The sequence below is a fragment of the Tupaia chinensis genome, unplaced genomic scaffold (genome assembly GCF_000334495.1).
Source record: "Tupaia chinensis unplaced genomic scaffold, TupChi_1.0 Scaffold000146_1, whole genome shotgun sequence".
Taxonomy (NCBI): Eukaryota; Metazoa; Chordata; class Mammalia; order Scandentia; family Tupaiidae; genus Tupaia; species Tupaia belangeri.
This window is the reverse complement of record NW_006159616.1, coordinates 3026821-3034211: the sequence shown is the minus strand read 5'-3', so window position 1 is coordinate 3034211 and position 7391 is coordinate 3026821. Positions and strand designations below refer to the sequence as shown.

Below are 7391 nucleotides of genomic sequence, written 5' to 3'. Positions count from 1 at the left end.
AGCAGGAGTTATTTTAAAATATCTTAAATTTTAATTGCTGAATTCTAAGTATGTTTACAGGATATGTAGTTCAACTTGAGCGGCAATATGGAGACATGGTAATGACCGTGGGCAATAAAGCGAAGTTTGAATTCTGGCACTGTCACTCACTATGTAACCTTCAGTACGTATCATCTTCTCTGCGCCACAATCTCCTTCAAATAAGGACAGGGTTAGGGTAAAAGGAGTTAATGCCACTGTGTCTCCTAAATGGTAAGCATTTAATCAATGATAGTGATTATTATTAATATCAACACATTTTTATACCAGTGATTTTAAACACACTTGATTTGTTACTGCCAGATACTCTAAAAAACCAACAATTCCTACAAAACTAAGAACGCCAACACCAATACAAACCTACTCTTTTATTTAAATGAGAAAATAAACATTCAATAAAAGTTCAGTGGGAGTAAAAGAAAATCAGAGCTTTAGTAACCTTGAAGAAGCTATAAGAAAGTCAGAAGAAAATACAATGTTCATAAAGTACAGTAGACTTTGAATTGATATAGAAAGTATTTAGGTGTTTAAGAGTCAAGGAATTACTGGAATGGAAAATTTTGTGAACACAGTCATACTGAGTAGAACAAATTTTTGAGAAGGTTCTTTAATATGGTCTAGGCTGAGAAAGCACAGAACAGGCGATGGCATGGTGGTTAAGGCAGGTACATCCCTGACGGTCAAATGCATGGTTTGAGTCTTGGACACTGTAGCTTGAAAAACACACGTGGGGCCAAGTGCTAGTGTACTAGTTAAGGTGCTGGACTTCCACATGGATGACCATGGTTCATGTCCCATACCCAGATATCTGAAACACATTAGGTCATGTGCATGCATGCCCAAAGTCCTGAGAGGAGAATGAAGGAGAAGGGCTTGCAGTGTGGCCATCTGTCCCGGGGAGGGGTGATTTCTTTCTTTTCTCTTTCTGTCTCTCTGGTGAGTACATGCAAAAAATTCCTCTAAAAAAAAAAATAAAGAAAACCACGTGAGTGGAATCAGCAGGTGGCATGGCAGTTAAGGTACTGGATTCCCACATGGTCAACCATGGTTCAAGTGCTGGATCTGGAGGCTTGCTTTCTCACTTTCCCCCTCTCTCTGGTCAAATTAAAGATAATAATAGCAATAATAATAAATAAAATTAAATAATTATTTTTTAAAAATAAGAAAAACGTGTGTGTGTGCCAAAATCCTAAAAGGAGAACAGATTAGAAGGGATTGTGGGGTGATCATCCTCGTGGGGGGAATTTCTCACTTTCCCTATCCTTCTCTTTCTCTGCCTCTCTCCAGTGAGCACAAACATCCTAGAAAAATTAAAATAAATAAAGAAAAAGAAGCTAGCATAAAGGCAACAATGTACTATTAACACATATCAAATTGGTGGGACAGAGTAGCCAAAAAAAATCAGTAACAATGTAAAGTATAGTAAGAGAGGACCCTGAAGGCCAACCTGAAAGCCTGGATTTTGTTAACCTTGAAAGAGTAACTGTCTCTCTAAGTCTTGGAGAGATACACGGCATCAGAAGCAGTATTTTCTCAGGTTGGCAGGTGACGTGGTAAGACTCCCACGTGGATGACCGAGTTTCACTCTTGGACCTGGCTGATTGCTTTCTTGCCCCTCCCCCAACTTTGTCCCTCTCTGGTCAAATTAAAATAAGTAAGTAAATAAAGTTAAATAAAATAGTTATTTAAAAAGGAAGAAAAGCAATATTTTCCCTGGGAGTGTTTTCTGCAAAACATGAACTGAAAATACTTTTCAAGACAAGTCTAAAAAGCACTGTTGCAGCAGCTGAGGTCTAAGATAATAAGGGTCTATGAAATGGACTGAAAAAAAAAAAAAGGTGAGTGAAAAGACAGATAAATTAACATATAGACAGTGGCAAAGACAAGAAAGGCCTTGAGGGCCAAAGGTGAGAGATGAAGGAGGATTTAGATAACAGTTGAGACAAAAGTATTACAAAGACAAAGTTACATACACAAGAAAATGCAGAATCTTTTTTATTGGCCAGAGAGCATATGCACTCAACAGAGTTAACGGAGAGAAAGTGAGAAAGTACCCTCATTGGAGTGTGGTCATGCTTCTCTTCCTTTTCTCTATCTTGTTGGGATTTTGGATAGGCACATGTATACACACATGCATGCATGCACACACACACTCACACACACACACACACACACACACACACACACACACACAAAGCCTCACATGTTTTTCACACAAAGCCTAACATGTTTTTCAAGCCACTGGGGTTGGGATTCAAACCAGAGTGAGCCATGTCGGTTCTGACTCTCTTAACCACTAGGCAACAGGGCCAGCCCCAAGGTCACTGGTATTAAAACACAGATCCAGGGAGCAGCAGATGGCCTAATTGTTATGTTGCTGGACTCCAGAATAGTTGACCATGGTTCAAGTCCCAAACCTGGCAGCTTCAAATTCATGCCAGGCGTGTGTGTGTGCATACCCAAAATCCAGAGAGGAGAGAGGAGAAGGGATTGTGGCATGGCTATCCCTCCAGGGCATGAATTCTCACTTTCTGTCTCTACGTCTCTCTGGTGAGCACTTGCAGCGATAGCAGAAATCTCTGTAAAACAAACAAACAAAAACACAATACAGATCCATTATGTATTTTTTAAAGAATTCTTTTATTGAACTTTATTTATTTATTTATTTAAATTTGACTAGAGAGGGATAGAGAGAGGAGAGAGAAAGAGAAAGAGGAAAAGTGAGAAAGCAAGCCACTAGGCCCATGGTTGGCCACGTGGAAGTCCAGTGCTCTTAACCACCACACCATCTGCTGGCCCCGATCCATTATGTATTTTGATCCCAAAGAAGGGCCCTATTTTCCTGGCCTAGTGAAAGTTCCCTATTTCCTAAACAATGCTTCCAGAATGATTGCTACATTCAATAACAAGTGGGAAAACCCTCTCGAATTCAAGAAAGAAATAACTACTACTAAAATAATAGAATAAAAACAATATACAGTTCAGGCATAAAATGTGTCAAAGAGGATATATTTATTTTTGACAGGGTTTGCTATATGGTGATCCTTCTGCCCCAGTTTCCCAATCAGCTGGGATTACAGGCACAGAAACCACAGGCAGATGTGTTCTGGATGGTCCAGGAACTGAACTCGTGCCTTGAAAGCAGCTTCCGGCCTCCCATGCAGTGATGCTACCTGTGTGCCACTGTGGCTGGGCTAAGAGGGAATAATTTTTTGACTGTACCCCAACACTCATATCTGATTCTGCAGATTACAGAGATCTTGTTGAAACCTGCTTTCTGAATTTCTAAGCTATCACTTCCCTAGCCAGACCCTTATGTAGATGCTGGTGGCGCATAACAGTTTTAAGACATAATTCACTGCTCATAAACGTCACCCTTTAAAATATACAATTCGGTGGGTTTTCATACACTCATGAAGTTGAGCAATCACTACAGTTTCACTTTAGAACATTTACATCATACCAAAAAGAGCCCTGTACCACTTAGCACTCTTCTGAGTCCCAGGCAACCACTTAATACACTCTACCTCTGTGGATCAGTCTACTTTGGACAGTTCACAGAATCATTGGTCTTCTGTGACTACTCCCTGAGCGTAATGTTTTCAAGGTATTCATGTTATAGTACATATGAGTACTTAATTCCTTTAATGGCTTTACTGGCTAAATATTCCACAGTATCTATATGCCACATTTTGTTTGTCCATTCACTAGCTGATGGACATTTGGACTGTTCCATTTTTTGGCTGGCCTGTTCATTTCTTTCCCATTTCTTTTCTCTTTGGATATTTTAGTTATTGATCGCAGGCTCTCCTTTAAAAATCTACTCTGTTAAAAATGCCACTTTTTTTTTTTAAGAGGTTTCTGTCATAGAGTTTGTGCACTGACTAGAGAGATAGTGAGAGGAAAAGCGAGAAATCACTCCCAGTGGGGATGGTCAGGCCACAATCCCTTCTCCTTCTAGGATCTTGGGACGCAAGCACATGCGTCCAGCATAATTTTCAAATCACCAGTTCTGGGATTCATAACCGTAGTCAGCCATGTGGGAGTCGAGTGACGTAACCACTATGCCATCTGCTGGCCCCCCAAATGCCACCGTTCTACACAGATCATCTCATTTCTTCCCAATCACAGCAGCAGTCACCTTGAGATGTGTCTAATGTACATAGTGGGTAGAAAAAACTTAAACAATACATGCATGAGAACTACTATCCTAAAGGGATTTTCCACTATTTCATGTTAAAGATTTGTTAAGAACTCTTCAGAAAATGTCAACGATTTGGAGTTTTTCTTCCTTGGAAGACAAATTCCTCAGATTATGACACCATATATTCAGTACAATTTTAATACAGTTTAAAGGCAACATCTAGCCCTTTGATACTAACTAAACATAGAAGTATTAATATTATTTAACGCTTACAAATTTCTGAGCAAATGTCCAAAATTATGCTAATTGCTCTACACATATCATCATTTGGGACCATTTCTGTGACCTGATGGCAGCTGGACCCCACATGGCCGACCACATGATTCAAATCCCAGTCCCTGGAGTCTTGAAAAAGATGTTGGGGACATGTGCACAAGTGCCCAAATGGGAGAAAAGGGATTGCGGCATGACTATGCCCCACTGAGGGTGGGGTTGTAATATTCTCTCTCTCCCTCTCTGTTGAACTTGAAGTGGCTGTGAGATTTCCAAGTGGAAATATATGACAGACAACTGGAAATACAAGATTGACATTTAGAGGAGACATTGAGATGCAGATGAAGATGTGGAAGTGAGACCCAGTCACGCTAAGTCATAATAATAATGCTTGGGATATAAACATAAAAGGTAAGATGTCTTTATCATGACTGCAACTAAATTACCAAATAGTATTAGGTCACTGAGAAAGTCATGACATATTTTTCTGTTTTTCTATGCAAAAATATGTCACTTTTCCCAGCAACCCAATATTAATCCAACAATAGTAAATAAAAGACACATATTAAAGAAAATGTGTTTGGGGTATTTTTCTGTACTAGAAAAGAAAATTATCTTTTCAAAATCATTAGAAACAGTTCTCTAGGCTGCTGTGGGTGAGGGGAGGCTGAATATTGGAGAAAGGGAAAGCTGTCAGAAAGACTAGGTTTTACTGAAGAGGGCTTTCTTTTGACTGGAAAAGAAGAGCATTCCTTTAAACTGTCTGGATTACTGTCTGGAAGTACAATGGTTCTTTATAGTAGAGGAAGGTTAATTACATATGTGGAAAAGTGGGCTAAATTCTGAACAAAGAATCTATGTCTAATCATGGAGATGTACAATTATGTTAGCTAATGTCAACAGGAATGTCTTCCAGGTACATGCTGCAAAGACATTAACTAGTGGGGAGATGCATACCACAGGAAGAAGCAAGCAGCAACTGCACAGGGGCTTTCCAGGAGGCTTGCTACGTAGCCTGTTAGCAGTCCCACCAAGGTGTCTAGGTTCATTAGACAGTCATTAAGGGCAGGACAAACCCAGCAGCACTTTCCAAGGAATGCTTAAGATTCCACCATGAAAGGCAACGAAAAGTAGCAATGGCATGGCAGAAATATACTTTTTAGACAGCTTTGTTGGAAATACTTTACAAACTAGGTAGAGAAAACTTTTACTTACTCGTAAGAATAGACTTAGAGTGTCTCTGAGAAGGGGAGCCAAGAATCCTTGTGTGTTTTCTGTTTCTTTTTTTATGTTTACTAGAGAGTATATGGCACTAACCAAAGAGACAGAGAGAGAAACAAGTCGGGGAGTGAAAAAGCACCCCTCTCCCCAGGGGAATAGCCAAACTGTAATCCATTCTCCATTTTCCTCTTGGGACTTTGGGCACATATACACCTGCACTTGGTGTGTTCTTCAAACTGTTATGTCCTGGAATCAAGCTGTGTGGTTGACCGTACATATCAGCTGGCCAGTGAGTCCCTTCTTTAAGAACTGCTCCACTGGTTTTGGTAGATGACATGGAACCAGGGATGTGTAAGGAGTCCTAGTCCCAAGGCTCTAGAAAACATGTCGGTCTCTATTTTGTTTGCCAGAGGGCATGTGTGCATGCCAGAGAGAGATGGAAAGAGGGCAGTGCTCTCCCCACATGGGGCATAATCAGACTATAACCCTTTCTCATTGATTTCTCTGTCCTGTTAGGATTTTGGACACACATGAACACATGCCCAGCATATGTTTTAAGTCTTCAGGGGCCAGGATTTGAACCGTGCAGTCAGATATGTGGGATGTGGCTCCCATAAATGTTGGGCCACAGGGTCGGTCCTGGAGAATATATAGAACTTAAAATTATAAGCATGTACAGTAGGGCAGGGATTAAGTTTGTGAGATACTCAGACTACTGATGATGTACTTCTGGCCTCAGCAAAGAAATCCTCCAGGGATATTTCAAGATTTTTGTTATAAGGAATGTTCACTTGTTGAAGACAGAAAGAGGGAGGGAAAATGAGAAATCATCCCATAGGCAGATGGCTATGCTCCAATTCTTATTCCTTCATCCTCCTCTCAGGATCTTGGGCATGCATACACACACATGCACCTGGTGTGATTTTTTTTTTTTTTTTTTGGAGAGGTTTTCGCTATAGGGCGTGTGTGCTTGCCAGAAAGACAGAGAGAGACAGAGAGACAGAAAGCAAGAAATCACCTCCCAGGGGGGATGACCACACTCGATCCCTTCTCCTCCATTCTCCTCTCGGGATCTTGGGAACGCACGTACACGCGCCTGGCATGAGCTTAAGCCACTGGGTCTGGGACTTGAACCGTGGTCAACTACATGGGAGTCCAGTGACAGCCATTACGCTAACTGCTGGTCCCATACCTGGTGTGATTTTCAAGTCACCGGATCTGACACTTGAACTGTGTAGGCAGCCATATGGGAACCAGCGCCATAATCTCCACACCACCTTTTTCGTTGGAAAAGTCATGATGTATTTTTCTATGCAAAAATGCATCATGACATTTCTGATGAACCAATAGAAAAGTTTATGTTATACAGTTTGCATTATATACATTCCTAATATTGTGTGATAATTACCAGATGACTGATAAATGAGGACTATTATCCCACAGGTTCAAAAAACTCTTTTCTTCCTCACCAGATATACAAAAACCATAATGAACATTCCTCAGACTTAACTGGGAGAGCCAGTGGCATGGAGGGTAAGGTGGCTAGTTCCCACTTGGCCAACTGCACAATTTGATTCCTAGACCCAGAGCACCCCAAAATCCTGACAAGAACGGAGGAGTAAGGACTGCAGTATGACCATCCCCCTGGGGTGTTCTATAGCAAAAAAAAAAAAAAAAAAAACTTAAAAAAAAAAAGGGGCCCAAAACAAGGTTC

The 7391-nt window shown here is 40.7% G+C and overlaps 1 protein-coding gene and 1 long non-coding RNA gene across 14 annotated transcripts in view; one reads left to right on the top strand and one right to left on the bottom strand.

The window, feature by feature from the left end:
* The window catches only part of EIF4G3 (eukaryotic translation initiation factor 4 gamma 3), a 418798-nt gene that overhangs the window by 163397 nt on the left and 248010 nt on the right, over positions 1–7391 (bottom strand). The window lies entirely within an intron of this gene.
* Positions 1–7391, top strand: part of LOC114007245 (uncharacterized) — a 41052-nt gene that overhangs the window by 29332 nt on the left and 4329 nt on the right. For 2 of the 3 annotated variants that reach the window (XR_003548871.1, XR_003548870.1), the window contains exon 4: positions 4715–4867. This is a non-coding gene — a long non-coding RNA (uncharacterized LOC114007245). Of the gene's footprint in view, positions 1–4714; positions 6602–7391 lie in introns of those variants that run through there. The other variant, XR_003548869.1, reaches the window with a different exon arrangement.